This window comes from Petromyzon marinus, chromosome 38, assembly GCF_048934315.1.
Source record: "Petromyzon marinus isolate PM22_M1 ecotype Great Lakes invasive population chromosome 38, UKy_Petmar_22M1.pri1.0, whole genome shotgun sequence".
Taxonomy (NCBI): domain Eukaryota; kingdom Metazoa; phylum Chordata; class Hyperoartia; order Petromyzontiformes; family Petromyzontidae; genus Petromyzon; species Petromyzon marinus.
The window spans coordinates 9241131-9257291 of record NC_133704.1 but is presented as its reverse complement, the minus strand read 5'-3'; the positions used below and the strand labels follow the sequence as shown (position 1 = coordinate 9257291).

Below are 16161 nucleotides of genomic sequence, written 5' to 3'. Positions count from 1 at the left end.
ATAATGTATACACGCACACATATTCACTACACACACACACATAGAGAGGCATTGACAAAAGACACACACAACATGCACGTGCACAGCCACACGTAATATACACGTTACATGCACACACACAGACAAACATCCCCCGTGTAGCCCTATCAGACTGTTTGGGGCAAGTGCTGTGAGCGTGTAGCACCTATGAAGGCCGGCACGGCGCACGAGGGTGTTGGGGGTGTCCAGCACCACGCCCGGCCGCCTTTGTATCCCCAGTGGCGATGTTCAGATAATCATCACCTGGTGTGACTGTAATAAACAGACGCACACGTGCCAGTGCTGTAGCGTGCACAGCGCTGAATATAAACTCATCATGTGTGACATCACGGGCAAGAATGTGAACAAATCGGTACACAGTGAGGTGTATACACACCATGTACATGCAGCATCAGTGTGTACACACCATATACATGCAGCGGCAGTGTGTACACACCATATACATGCAGCGGCAGTGTGTACACACCATATACATGCAGCGGCAGTGTGTACACACCATATACATGCAGCGGCAGTGTGTACACACCATATACATGCAGCGGCAGTGTGTACACACCATATACATGCAGCGGCAGTGTGTACACACCATATACATGCAGCGGCAGTGTGTACACACCATATACATGCAGCGGCAGTGTGTACACACCATATACATGCAGCGGCAGTGTGTACACACCATATACATGCAGCGGCAGTGTGTACACACCATATACATGCAGCGGCAGTGTGTACACACCATATACATGCAGCGGCAGTGTGTACACACCATATACATGCAGCGGCAGTGTGTACACACCATATACATGCAGCGGCAGTGTGTACACACCATATACATGCAGCGGCAGTGTGTACACACCATATACATGCAGCGGCAGTGTGTACACACCATATACATGCAGCGGCAGTGTGTACACACCATATACATGCAGCGGCAGTGTGTACACACCATATACATGCAGCGGCAGTGTGTACACACCATATACATGCAGCGGCAGTGTGTACACACCATATACATGCAGCGGCAGTGTGTACACACCATATACATGCAGCGGCAGTGTGTACACACCATATACATGCAGCGGCAGTGTGTACACACCATATACATGCAGCGGCAGTGTGTACACACCATATACATGCAGCGGCAGTGTGTACACACCATATACATGCAGCGGCAGTGTGTACACACCATATACATGCAGCGGCAGTGTGTACACACCATATACATGCAGCAGCAGTGTGTACACACCATATACATGCAGCAGCAGTGTGTACACACCATATACATGCAGCAGCAGTGTGTACACACCATTTGCATGCAGCAGTGTGTACACACCATTTGCATGCAGCAGTGTGTACACACCATATACATGCAGCAGTGTGTACACACCATATACATGCAGCAGTGTATACACACCATATACATACAGCACAGTGCTGTGTGTACATACTATATACATGCAGCACAGTGCAGTGTGTACACACCATATACATGCAGCAGTGTGTACACACCATATACATGCAGCAGTGTGCACACACCATATACATGCAGCAGTGTGCACACACCATATACATGCAGCAGTGTGCACACACCATATACATACAGCAGTGTGCACACACCATATACATACAGCAGTGTGCACACACCATATACATACAGCACAGTGCTGTGTGTACACACCATATACATGCAGCAGTGTGTACACACCATATACATACAGCACAGTGCTGTGTGTACACACCATATACATGCAGCAGTGTGTACACACTATATACATGCAGCAGTGTGTACACACCATATACATACAGCACAGTGCAGTGTGTACACACCATATACATACAGCACAGTGCAGTGTGTACACACCATATACATGCAGGAGTGTGCACACACCATATACATGCAGCAGTGTGCACACACCATATACATACAGCAGTGTGCACACACCATATACATACAGCAGTGTGCACACACCATATACATACAGCAGTGTGCACACACCATATACATACAGCACAGTGCTGTGTGTACACACCATATACATGCAGCAGTGTGTACACACCATATACATACAGCACAGTGCTGTGTGTACACACCATATACATGCAGCAGCAGTGTGTACACACTATATACATGCAGCAGTGTGTACACACCATATACATACAGCACAGTGCAGTGTGTACACACCATATACATACAGTACAGTGCAGTGTGTACACACCATATACATGCACCAGTGTGTACACACCATATACATGCAGCATTGTGCACACACCATATACATTCAGCAGTGTGCACACACCATATACATGCAGCAGTGTGCACACACCATATACATTCAGCAGTGTGTACACACCATATACATGCAGCAGTGTGCACACACCATATACATGCAGCAGTGTGTACACACCATATACATGCAGCAGTGTGTACACACCATATACATGCAGCAGTGTGCACACACCATATACTGCAGCAGTGTGTACACACCATATACTGCAGCAGTGTGTACACACCATATACATTCAGCAGTGTGCACACACCATATACATGCAGCAGTGTGCACACACCATATACATGCAGCAGTGTGCACACACCATATACATGCAGCAGTGTGCACACACCATATACATGCAGCAGTGTGCACACACCATATACATGCAGCAGTGTGCACACACCATATACATGCAGCAGTGTGTACACACCATATACATGCAGCAGTGTGTACACACCATATACATGCAGCAGTGTGTACACACCATATACATGCAGCACAGTGCTGTGTGTACAAACCATATACATACAGCACAGTGCTGTGTGTACACACCATATACATGCAGCAGTGTGCACACGCCATATACATGCAGCAGTGTGTACACACCATATACATTCAGCAGTGTGTACACACCATATACATGCAGCAGTGTGTACACACCATATACATGCAGCAGTGTGCACACACCATATACATACAGCAGTGTGTACACACCATATACATGCAGCAGCAGTGTGTACCCCACGTGTAGTGTATATGCACAAACATGTGCAATGCATGCCGTACAGTGTATAACGTGTAGTGTACACACATACAATGTATACGACACACAGTAGTATGTGCAGTATACACGCAGTGTAAAACGCACGCATTGCATTCGCAACACACACTTGTTACTGCACAGTACCGGGTATTTGCATACACAACACGTGTAGTGTACACACAACCTAAGGGTGTGCGATGCGTACAGAGAGGACTTATTGTTGTGCAAGCAACGTATGGGGGTGTACATTGTGTGGGTGACACGTGCACGCTGTGTACTGTAAGTACAGTCCTACAGTGGCGCGCACACATGCCACGTGTGTCACACCACATACAGATAGCACACGTGTGTAACACACACACGTGTGTGTGTGGTACACACACACGTGTGTGTGTGGTGTGTGTGTCACACCACACACACACGTGTGTGTGTGTCACACCACACACACACGCGTGTGTGTGTGTCACACCACACACACACGTCACACACGTGTGTCACACCACACACACGTCACACATGTGTCACACCACACACACGCACGTGACACGTGTGTCACACCACACACACGTGACACGTGTGCGTCACGTGTGTCACAACAGAAAAAAGACAAAGATCCCCCGTATAGCCTGAACAGACTGTAGGGGGCAAGTGCTGTTGGCGAGCACCTATGAATGCTACACCACACACACACACAAAGTATCGGCCCACACAACTACAGTACTGTTTACAGAGATCCCCTTTACTTACAACAGTGGCGTTAGTACACCGCCTGTGTGTATCGTTAGTACATCGTGTAGCGTTAGTGTGTGTACAGCGTGTTAGTACATGTGTATAGTGTGTGTAGTATTAGTACAGCGTGTAGAGTGTTAGTACATGTGTAGTGTAGCGTCAGTCCACCGTGTAGTGTTAGTACATGTGTATAGTGTGTGCAGTGTTAGTACAGTGTGTAGAGTGTTAGTACATGTGTATAGTGTGTGTAGTATTAGTACATGTGTAGAGTGTGTGTAGTGTTAGTACAGCGTGTAGAGTGTTAGTACATGTGTAGTGTAGCGTCAGTCCACCGTGTAGTGTTAGTACATGTGTATAGTGTGTGCAGTGTTAGTACAGTGTGTAGAGTGTTAGTACATGTGTATAGTGTGTGTAGTGTTAGTACATGTGTATAGTGTGTGTAGTGTTAGTACAGCGTGTAGAGTGTTAGTACATGTGTAGTGTAGCGTCAGTCCACCGTGTAGTGTTAGTACATGTGTATAGTGTGTGCAGTGTTAGTACAGTGTGTAGAGTGTTAGTAAATGTGTATAGTGTGTGTAGTGTTAGTACAGCGTGTAGAGTGTTAGTACATGTGTATAGTGTGTGTAGTGTTAGTACAGTGTGTAGAGTGTTAGTACATGTGTAGAGTGTGTGTAGTGTTAGTACAGTGTGTAGAGTGTTAGTACATGTGTATAGTGTGTGTAGTGTTAGTACATGTGCAGAGTGTGTGTAGTGTTAGTACAGTGTGTAGAGTGTTAGTACATGTGTATAGTGTGTGTAGTGTTAGCACATGTGTAGAGTGTGTGTGTAGTGTTAGTACAGTGTGTAGAGTGTTAGTACATGTGTATAGTGTGTGTAGTGTTAGTACAGTGTGTAGAGTATTAGTACATGTGTAGAGTGTGTGTAGTGTTAGTACAGTGTGTAGAGTGTTAGTACATGTGTATAGTGTGTGTAGTGTTAGTACATGTGTAGAGTGTGTGTAGTGTTAGTACAGTGTGTAGAGTGTTAGTACATGTGTATAGTGTGTGTAGTGTTAGTACAGTGTGTAGAGTGTTAGTACATAAGTATAGTGTGTGTAGTGTTAGTACAGCGTGTAAAGTGTGTGTAGTGTGTTAGTACAGGGTGTGTAGTGTGTTAGTACAGTGTGTAGAGTGTGTGTAGTGTGTTAGTACAGTGTGTACAGTGTGTGCAGTGTGTTAGCACAGTGTGTGTAGTGTGTTAGTACAGTGTGTACAGTGTGTGTAGTGTGTTAGTACTGTGTGTGTAGTGTTAGTACAGGGTGTAGAGTGTGTGTAGTGTGTTAGTACAGTGTGTAGTGTGTTAGTACAGTGTGTAGAGTGTGTAGTGTGTTAGTACAGTGTGTACAGTGTGTAGTGTTAGTACGGTGTGTGTGGTGTGTTAGTGCAGTGTGTAGAGTGTGTAGTGTGTTAGTGCAGTGTGTACAGTGTGTGTTGTGTGTTAGTACAGTGTGTACAGTATGTAGTGTGTTAGTACAGTGTGCAGTGTGTTAGTACAGTGTGTGTAGTGTGTTAGTACAGTGTGTGTAGTGTGTTAGTGCAGGGTGTGTAGTGTGGTAGTACAGTGTGTGTGGTGTGTTTGTGCAGTGTGTGTAGTGTGTTAGTACAGTGTGTAGAGTGTGCAGTGTGTTAGTACAGTGTGTACAGTGTGTGTAGTGTGTTAGTACAGTGTGTTGGTGCAGTGTGTGTAGTGTGTTAGTACAGTGTGTACAGTGTGTGGTGTGTTAGTACAGTGTGTAGTGTGTTAGTACAGGGTGTGTAGTGTGTTAGTACAGTGTGTACGATGTGTGTAGTGTGTTAGTACAGGGTGTGTAGTGTGTGTAGTGTGTTAGTGCAGTGTGTACAGTGTGTGTAGTGTGTTAGTACAGCGTGTACAGTGAATGTGTAGTGTGTTAGTGCAGTGTGTTAGTGCAGTGTGTGTAGCGTGTTAGTACAGTGTGTACAGTGTGTAGTGTGTTAGTACAGTGTGTGTAGTGTGTTAGTACAGGGTGTGTAGTGTGTTAGTACAGTGTGTACAATGTGTGTAGTGTGTTAGTGCAGTGTGTACAGTGTGTGTAGTGTGTTAGTACAGCGTGTACAGTGTGTGTAGTGTGTTAGTACAGTGTGTAGAGTGTGTAGTGTGTTAGTACAGTGTGTGTAGTGTGTTAGTACAGTGTGTAGAGTGTGTAGTGTGTTAGTACAGTGTGTGTAGTGTGTTAGTACAGTGTGTAGAGTGTGTAGTGTGTTAGTACAGTGTGTGTAGTGTGTTTGTAGAGTGTGTAGAGTGTGTAGTGTGTTGGTACAGTGTGTACAGTGTGTTCATTGTATTAGTACAGTGTGTGTAGTGTGCGCCTGGCTTGCCCCTTCTTCTCGTGTCCAACAACGCACACGTGTTGGCTCTGCGGCTCTCTCTCTTGTGTCCGTGTACAACGACACGTGCCGGTGTCTGTGTTGTTGGTGTGTGTGTGTGTTGGTGGTGTGTGTGTTGATGGTGTGTATGTTGGTGGTGTGTGTGTTGGTGGTGTGTGTGTGTTGGTGGTGTGTGTGTTGGTGGTGTGTGTGTGTTGGTGGTGTGTGTGTGTGTGTGTTGGTGGTGTGTGTGTGTGTGTTGGTGGTGTGTGTTAGTGGTCTGTGTGTGTTGGTGGTGTGTGTGTTGGTGGCATGTGTGTGTTAGTGGCGTGTGTGTTGTTGGTGTGTGTTGGTGTGTGTGTGTTGGTGGTGTGTGTGTTGGTGGTGTGTGTGTGTTAGTGGCGTGTGTGTGTTGGTGTGTGTGTTAGTGGTGTGTGTGTGTTGGTGGTGTGTGTGTGTTGGTGGCGTGTGTGTGTTGGTGGCGTGTGTCTGTGTTGGTGGCGTGTGTCTGTGTTGGTGGTGTGTGTGTTGGTGGTGTGTGTGTGTTGTTGGTGTGTGTCTGTGTTGGTGTGTGTGTGTTGGTGGTGTGTGTGTGTTGGTGGTGTGTGTGTGTTGGTGGTGTGTGTGTGTTGGTGGTGTGTGTGTGTTGGTGGTGTGTTTCTGTGTTGGTGGTGTGTTTCTGTGTTGGTGGTGTGTTGTTGGCGTCTGTGTGTGTTGATGGTGTGTATGTTGGTGGTGTGTGTGTGTTGGTTGTGTGTGTGTGTTGGTGGTGTGTGTGTTGTTGGTGTGTGTCTGTGTTGTTGGTCTGTGTTGTTGGTGTGTGTTGGTGGGGTGTGTTGGTGGTGTGTGTGTTGGTGGTGTGTGTGTCATTGGTGGTGTGTGTGTGTCATTGGTGGTGTGTGTGTGTGTGTTATTGGTGGTGTGTGTTATTGGTGGTGTGTGTGTCTGTGTTGTTGTTGGTATGTGTGTTGTTGTTGTTGGTGTGTGTCTGTGTTGTTGTTTGTGTGTGTGTTGTTGTTGTGTCTGTGTTGTTGTTTGTGTGTGTGTTGTTGTTTGTGTGTGTGTTGTTGTTTGTGTGTGTTGTTGTTTGTGTGTGTTGTTGTTTGTGTGTGTTGTTGTTGTTGGTGTGTGCCTGTGTTGTTTGTGTGTGTTGTTGTTGTGTGTCTGTGTTGTTGTTTGTGTTGTTGTTGTTTGTGTGTGTTGTTGTGTGTCTGTGTTGTTGTTTGTGTGTGTTGTTGTTGGTGTGTGTGTTGTTGTTGGTGTGTGTTGTTGTTGGGGTGTGTGTGTTGTTGTTTGTGTGTGTTGTTGTTGGTGTGTGTGTGTTGTTTGTGTGTGTGTTGTTGTTGTTGGTGTGTGTGTTGTTGTTGGTGTGTGTGTTGTTGTTGGTGTGTGTGTGTTGTTGTTTGTGTGTGTTGTTGTTGGTGTGTCTGTGTTGTTGTTTGTGTGTGTTGTTGTTGGTGTGTGTGTGTTGGTGTGTGTGTGTTGTTGTTGTGTGTCTGTGTTGTTGTTTGTGTGTGTTGTTGTTTGTGTGTGTTGTTGTTGTGTGTCTGTGTTGTTGTTTGTGTGTGTTGTTGTTGGTGTGTGTGTTGGTGTGTGTGTGTGTTGTTGTGTGTCTGTGTTGTTGTTGGTGTGTGTGTGTTGGTGTGTGTGTGTTGTTGTTGTGTGTCTGTGTTGTTGTTTGTGTGTGTTGTTGTTGGTGTGTGTGTTGGTGTGTGTGTGTGTTGTTGTGTGTCTGTGTTGTTGTTGGTGTGTGTGTGTTGGTGTATGTGTGTGTTGTTGTGTGACTGTGTTGTTGTTTGTGTGTGTTGTTGTTGTTGGTGTGTGTGTGTTTGCGAGGAGACCTACGAGACGCTGCTGTGGCAGAGCGGACGAGGATGTTCGCTCGCTGTTCCGTTGAGCACGACGGAAAAAAATTCTGGGTGACGAGCCGCATACGCCGCACATTTATACTCTCACATAGACACACACACACAGACACCGGCACACACACGCACAGACACAGGCGCACAGACACCGGCACACACGCGCACAGACACCGGCACACACGCGCACAGACACCGGCACACACACGTGGAGAACAACGCAGCCGACCCGGAGGGGGGGGGGAGATAGTGAGTGGGGGGGTTGGGCTGTATAAGCCCCGCCCCTTTTTAAAATAAGGCCCCGCCCCCGTCCCCTCCTCGCCCCCCCCCCTCGTCCTCCACCTCGTCCCCCCACCTCCTCACCCCCCCTCTCCGCCTCGTCCCCCCGCCCCCCTCGTCCCCGCCCTCTCACCTCCCCCCCCCAACACGCGTCTTCGCATACGCAGTTGTCTTGAAGCAGTGTGTGTGTGATGGGTGCAATGCATAGGCCAGCAATACCCCTCGTGTATATATTTTCTTCTCCGACGCACAACTAAATACACATTTTTACTTTTTTTTCACAATTCATCGGGGTCCCACGGAACTTCCTGGTGGGCGAAATTTTAGCAGCCACTGGTAACCCCTCTGGACCGGTTTCGACACGTGGTGTCTCATCAGCGGCTGTGTGAAACTTCCAGACGTTTAGCAAGGAGGATCCTTTGCGTTTTAAAGCTTTCGTGACTGCACGGATTCATATTCTTGGTTCTTTCGGTAAAGTCACGTAGAAGGGAAATCATAAGCTAATACAAATGAAACAATAAAATTATCACGACGTTTCGATTGCAACACAAGCAATCATCATCAGGTGAGAAAACCACAGCAACAAAAAAAACGCCACTTTAAAAAAAAAAAATTCTTGCTGTGGTTTTTACATCTGATGATGATTGCTTGTGTTCCAATCGAAACGTCGTGAGAATTGTATTGTTTATTTTTTAGGATTTTATTACTTCCCTTCTACGTGACTTTACCGAAAGAACCAAGAATAAAGATGATCCGCTCTCTCTTTAAAATATGGATCCTAGTTCGACGTTAACGCTACTGCAGTGCATTATACACGACTCATTCAATCAGCGTCTTTGTGGAGAATGCACGAATAACAATTAGCAGACCAGATGTCGCGGTTGTATAAATGGCTCTCCAACATTAACATGAAATTATTATTATTTTTACCCACGGCCTTCTCGGGTGAGCGTAATTTCGGCAAGCATCATTGATTCGGCACAAGCAAACTTATATTCAACGCATCTCTTTGAAGATGTGTTGAACATAATACACAATGCAGTACTTGTGGCAAATGTTTTGTTCTTTGGAATGCTATCTTGTGCCTCGTGAGGTTTGAGATTCTGCTTCTCTTGCACAAGTCAAGAACTTAGACCCCGTTTGTTTTGGTGTTGCACGACTGTGGCATATTTTCTGCTGATTATTGAGGATGCAATCAATCCGTTTATTCAATGTCGAAAATCGAAGATCTATATATAAATAATCAAACGTCGCAACAATTGTGCCATACACAGCGCTTTTGAATATATTCACCCGTGAAGAGTCCTGTAGGTGTGTTTGCGTTTGGACGCTATGCAAATTGCAGCCACACGTGAAATGTGATATATCCATTTATGCAAAGCTAAACGTCGATATATTGCATAATATATATGTTGCGTAATACAGTACGAACGTGAAACGTGGACTGATCCAGTGGCATCTCATTTATCCATAATGCAGTGTTCACAGCTAGGTAAGGCAACATCCAGGAAAATACAATAACTCATTTTTTATTATTGTATTAGCTACAATATTTAAAGTTGGGCATTCTAATTTTCTCTTCTCTACCAAAGTCAAACTTTGCTTTAGCAATGATCTTTTTCGGCAACGATGATATCTCCCAAAACGCTTTAACCAACCTTGCCAACATTTTGTTTCGTGGTGACACAGCAACGTAACACCAGGCTCAGAGGGCTTCTCCAGATTCCATAGTGAATAGGTTCCAAAGTTAAGGTCGCGGTCATTCTCAATGACTACAACAGGGCAAATGGCATAGGAGAAATGGTTAGGGTGAGTGGCATTTAAAAAATGCCCTTTGGCATTTACTGGTCTTTTTATATCATGTGCAATTGTGAACAATAACCATATGAGAAAGTACATCTAATCAGCATGATCATTAGTTCACTGCAGCTCAAAAACTCAGTCCTACAGGACGTGTGGTGAAGTTAGGAGATGTCCATGTTGTGAGCTCGGCATTTGAAAGCACGAAGACCAGAATCAGTGATTTCGTGGACAATGTGTTCAGGGAGGCAGTTCTATATGGTTGGTACACCAATGCATGGCTACTAAAACCACAGGAATAACTCTCTTCTTATTTTTCAGCCTTCAATTTCTCCAGTCACCTTTTCCTCAATTATTGTGTACCAAATGTTGGAAACGCGGGTGATGTAGATTTAAAATTTTGAGTGATTCTCAAAGTGCCAGAGCGATCTACCGCCACTGTAGTTTAATAAAGCTCACGAGTACTGCCTCCACACCGTCACGCGTAGCACGAATATCCACCAGTTATGCTGCAAGTCTCGTACTTTATCACACGAAGGCTAGTAGGATTCTGTGCTGCACTTCCGTCGTAGGTCAGCGCCAAAGCGTGCGTCTGACGCGAGTGCGAGCAGGACACGGAGCCGTCAGCTGCGAGAGCCGGACAATATTTTACCACCACCACCACCACGATAGTCCAAAACCTGTACGCAGCTTTTTAACATTGCCGGCCACTTAATGGCAAATTAATGTTGTCAACCTTTCAGCCTTTTTGTCAACGCAACTGCTGGATGAAGGTATGAAGACCTCCCCAAGCCGTGCACCGGTCACGGGGGTTGTTTGGTCAGTACAGGGTGGTGAAGGGGAACAGCCCAGAGCCGGTTCATGCGTCACTCACCACTGACGTTAATCACCTCGCCTGGTATACGGGAGGGCATGGGTTCGATCCCGACTCTGAAGTCTGTATATTTGGAGTTTCCGTGTTTCTCCCCCCGTGGTCGCGTGGATTTTTTTCTCCGGGTCCTCCGGTTTTTCCCTCCACATTTAGAAACACGCGTTTAGGGTCTTTGGCTGCAATACATTTGCACGTGATAAGCCACTTCGTTGAGCCGATCATTTGTGATAGCCAGGTCGCTTCTGGAAAATAGCTATGTAGCCTTACCTGGTAAAATAAGAACAGCTGTTTAAATAGTGTTCGTGATGTTACCCATGGTTGAGAATCAAATTTAGGTTGTTGGGTTCATAGTCCAAGGCACTAACCACGACACCAACGCTCCATGTCATTAAAATATAAACAAAATAACAAGTCGTCTCTTCAGTCAACCACGGCATTGTTAAAGGTGAGCTACTTCATCTCCCGAAGTTCTAGCAAGGTACAATTCTCAAATAATCAGGTTTACAAATATTCCTAGTTTATTTTGAGGATCTTGGAAAAGTGCTGTTTAGAGGGCATCTCGTGAGACGTGCTTGAATATGAGAGGGTGGTGTGACCTGCACCATGCATGCCCAACTGTCTTTGTGTCCCCGGTTTTGGCTTTGGCTCACCGTACCAGATACGTATGTGTCAATCTGTGTAAGATGTTAATCTGTGTAAGACGTCAATCTGTGTAAGACGTTAATCTGTGTAAGACGTTGGGTATATTCAGATAATCATTCCCGCTGGTGTTATTCACAGCCAGGTATCAAACATGAGTCGCCTGAGATCATGCAGCAGAAAGTGAACCATTGCAACGCCACTCATCACCCGCAATTACAACAGCCACCGCGATTCGCCACGTTGCTTGTACCAGGCCAGGTACACTCCGAGGCCAGGTGAAGTGTCGAAGGCCACGTGAAGTGTGGGTTGACTGAGATGACTGGCAGATGCACCCGCTGTGCCCCCCACTATGCCAACTTTCTCCATTTTATCCACCCGGCGCTCCGCCCGTTGTTGTGAGCGTCGCTCCTCTGCCCTCCGTTGTTTTTGGAGGACGACTGCCTCCGACCGTCCAGTAGCGTCCTTCACGGGAACTCGTCCATAGAGGCCTTTCTTGCCACCGTTTACCATCCACGCACACGGCCACATATACTCACTTTCACCTTCCACACTGCTGTCAGCCATAAACTTTTAGGAAAAGCCATACGATCGCAATATTGCAAGTGTCAAGAACCGACCAAAATATCCCTGAGGAAAAAAAAACCTAATTGGAAAAGATGAAAAAGCTTCAAGAGCGCCTCCTCCCGTGAGAAAACTACAAATTCAAGAGCATCAAACAGAAGACGAGAGCAATTGGGCGTAATCTCTTTGATACATGAACATCAACCGTTGCTTGAATATGTTTCAGCACGAAAAAAGTTTTGGAACTTTAAATTAAAATGAAAGTGGTGGCATTATTAAGTTGTTAATCAAATGACTCCTGCGCTGAGTGCTGAAGTGAAGAGGGAAACCCAGCGCCTCGGTTTAAATGAGCGAAAACGAAAGGCGCCACTGAAATCCGGTGTGTGTTATGGCTGGGGAACCGGGTGTCTCATTGCCTCTAATTCTGGTGAATAAATTAGGATTTCCAACTCTTTCAACTGTATCTGTCATGTTTAACACCAGCATCGGCCGAATTCAAAGTCTCTCATTCCTTTTGACGTGAACACAAATTTCCACGTGGACAGTAAAGGTTGATCAAGCGCACTTTAATTTACATGCACAATTCTAGTGGAAGTTAGCCGTTTTTAAAACGCCTATACACTGTTAACGTCAATTGGAATAAAGGCTGTGGATAAGATGATACAAAGTATATTCATAAACTATTGGACCAGGGGGTTTGATTTTAAATTCTGAGACAAACTTTGTCCAGAGAAATGCCATCCCAAAGATGCACATCGTGATTTGAAAATATTAACCGGAGGCTGAGCACGCCAATGTTTGTGCTAACGCAATGGAGTCAGCACAAATGCAGGTCTGGATTTGAAGCTTGCCTTCGGGCGCACCCATAATTAAGCCACATTTCCAAGTTTCAGCGAGGTTGGTGGTGTCGCTGCACCTGGGAACCAACAAACGGCGAGCAGAATCCCTCTTAGTCGTGGCCCGCAAATCTCTTGCGCCTATTATCTGCAAGCTCGGATCGAACCACGCTTCTGTCATCCACAGATATGCCCTTCCTACAATCTACAATTTAGTGGATTAAAGAGTGAGCAGAGGTGTTAAACGTATATACCGTTACCTGCTTGTGGGGCTTCTACATGAGGGGTGGTGATGGTGATGACATTTTATTGATGATGATGGTGACAATGTTTTAAGACATCGATGATGATGTCATCATCTTCACCTCCACCTTCCCAACTTGGCAGACTGAGGGGGATCAACAATATGCTTTAATCCCCACACCAACAATCTGCAATCCTCACAGAGGTGGGAATACATACTGTTCACTGTTCAAATTAAATCTGCGATACACAAAATGTAGGCCGGCTACAGATTGTTGCAATTTGATACGTTACGTAAAAGTAATATTGTAAAATACTTTTTTTTAAACACGCTTTAATTAAATGTACCGTACGAGTAATGGCAGAACTCCACGACTCCAAGTAGTAGCCCCGAAGCGTGCCATAACGTAAGGGGACCGTGGTGATTTACAGCCAAAGTGAGTTGAGCGTGGACAATTATACATTTTAAAAAGATTGTTTAAACAATATATATTTTTAATCATAGAATATATTATTGTCATCAGTATTACCAAATTTGCAGTCGATACGACATTGGGAAGACAGTTGAAATTGAGTTACAAGATTTGAGGATAGGACAACAGACAGAGTGAGTTGAATAAAAGCGTGTAACATTTTAATTTAAAGCTTTCGTGACTGCAGGGATTCATATTATTGGTTCTTTCGGTAAAGTCACGTAGAAGGGAAACAATAAAATAATATTGTTTTATATTTTTATTATTTTATTGTTTCCCTTCTACGTGACTTTACCGAAAGAACCAAGAATATATAGCGTGTAACATGTTTAAAAATATGTTTTGGATTTTTTAAAATGATAGAATATAGTCTTGTCATCAGTATGACATAAGTATACCAAGTTTGCAGTCGATAGCACATTAGGAAGTGGGTAAAAATTGAGTTACAAGATTTTTTGAGTATACTACAAAAGACAGAGTGAATTAAATAAAAGCGTGGAATAAAAAAAACCACCTCGCATCCTATCCCGGCAGCCACTGCGCCTCCACACAAAAGACGCAGATTTATTTCCTTCCCAATGTACTCGAATTGTACCATTTGCGCCCTATCGTGAGACGAAGAATCCGTTCAGAAGTCTCACCGAGCAGCACAGCATATCTTTGTTGTCAGAGCATTTGTGCAGATTTTTTTTCTTCACAAACAATTTGAAAAATCTTTCATGTAGTATCTACATCCTACACAGCAAGCGGTGGGGGGGGGGGGGTCATTGTCTAGATGGTCTGCTATTGTCGCGTGGCTGTCAAGGAAATATATTTTACTTTGGCAGTTGAAATTTAGCTAAATGAAGTGCAAAACCAAATTGAATGCCATATTTGTTTTTGTCTAGTAATTGGTAACTTGGCTGAGACTATTAAACTTGACAATCCGATTTCATCAAAGGTGGCTAAAATCCATATTCCAACCCATGATTTCAGCAGTGCCAGCTAAGGTTGCCACCTGTGCAGGTGTGACCCGGTCAGTCTGGGAATTATGACGTGTTCGACTAGCAGGCACTCTATTGATTTGTAACAAGATCTGGTGGTATTGTGTTAAACTTTATAACAGTATGCTGCACAGTGTTGACAAACCCAGGCTGACTAAGAAATACGTCTAATGCCAGCTAGGGGCCGTCCATAAATGACGTCATGCACCTAAGGGGGGGGGGGTCAGACATTTGTGACGATGTGTGACGAGGGGGGTGGGGGGTTTGAGAACTGTGACGTCACATAAAAATACGCAACTTTAAATAAATATAGACACGTTCTACTTAATTAAATAGACTTTTTCATTAATGTTTTCTCCTACAACATCAAAGTGCAGCGCCACATTTAATACGCACTACGATGACAATAGTTTAACGTGATTTGAAGCATGTTGTATTTGGGGGGGGGGGGGGCAGAGCTTTGTGACGTCATATTTGGGGGGGGGGGTCTGACTTTTTGTGACGCCGTGTGACGAAGGGGGGGGGGGTTAAAAATCGTCCAAAATCGCGTGACGTCATTTATGGACGGCCCCTTGACAAACCCAGGCTGACTAAGAAATACGTCTAGTGCCAGCTACACACTCTGACCCCTGAACCACACGGTGATCTGTGATTTTTTTTCTATTTAACATCCATGGCGTCTCCTCAGCCGCTGCCCCCCACTCACCCACCCTTTTATGCCCCCCCCCCCCCCATCGAAGGCTTGTAAAAATGTTGACGTTACTCATGCGTTTGTGAGGCCATGTTGCTGGTGGTATGCAGTTGTGTGTGTGTGTTGAACTTCTTTCACACCGTACGTAGCCAACCGTGCTAATCGCAGGTGCCGGGGAAGGAATTGTTGCAAAGAATAATGGTCCACCTATTTCAAACGTCTAAATTTCGCGAACGGACATAGAACGTCCGAGCGTGACTCAGAGCCGCGGAACGTGGCTTAAGAGTTCCTCAGAAGGCTTTAAGAGTTCGAGTCTGGAGAGTTTGGGTGCCACAAACGACTCTGTGGTGAAGTAAGTGCCCGAACCTAACTCTTAGCAGCTCCGATGATCACGGTTGGCTACGTACTGTGCGAAAAAAAGTTCAATATGCATACATAACGTGGAATTCACTGCAGTTTGAAAAGTGGATAATGGGCTCCACCTGGTGAAAGTAAGTGCCAAAACATGTCCGGAAGTGGAGCTGAACAAGTTGCGCAAAAAAGTTGCCACCAATGGGACCGTCCACAAGACAAAAATCACTTCATGATTTGAGTGGAAAGTGGTAGCATCCCACCGCTGCCGCCAAATGTAGTGCCGTCCCAGATAATGATGAGTCGACCTTGTGGCTCTCTCTCTCTCTCTAATATACTCCGAGAGTCGCTCTTGTTAAAAACAAGATTTGTAAAGAAATATCTTCTCCATTTTAGCCCTGGCCT

General features: G+C 45.2%; 1 protein-coding gene across 8 annotated transcripts in view; it reads right to left on the bottom strand.

The window, feature by feature from the left end:
• The window catches only part of TPST1 (tyrosylprotein sulfotransferase 1), a 79518-nt gene extending 71277 nt beyond the window's left edge, over nucleotides 1-8241 (bottom strand). For 7 of the 8 annotated variants that reach the window (XM_076072629.1, XM_076072631.1, XM_076072630.1 and 4 more), the window contains exons 1-2: nucleotides 8010-8241; nucleotides 185-291 (exon numbers count right to left, since the gene is read on the bottom strand). The gene's annotated coding sequence lies outside the window, so the exon portion shown is untranslated. The remainder of the gene's footprint in view (nucleotides 1-184; nucleotides 292-8009) is intronic. The other variant, XM_076072632.1, reaches the window with a different exon arrangement.
• Between the last annotated feature and the right edge of the window lie 7920 nt (nucleotides 8242-16161).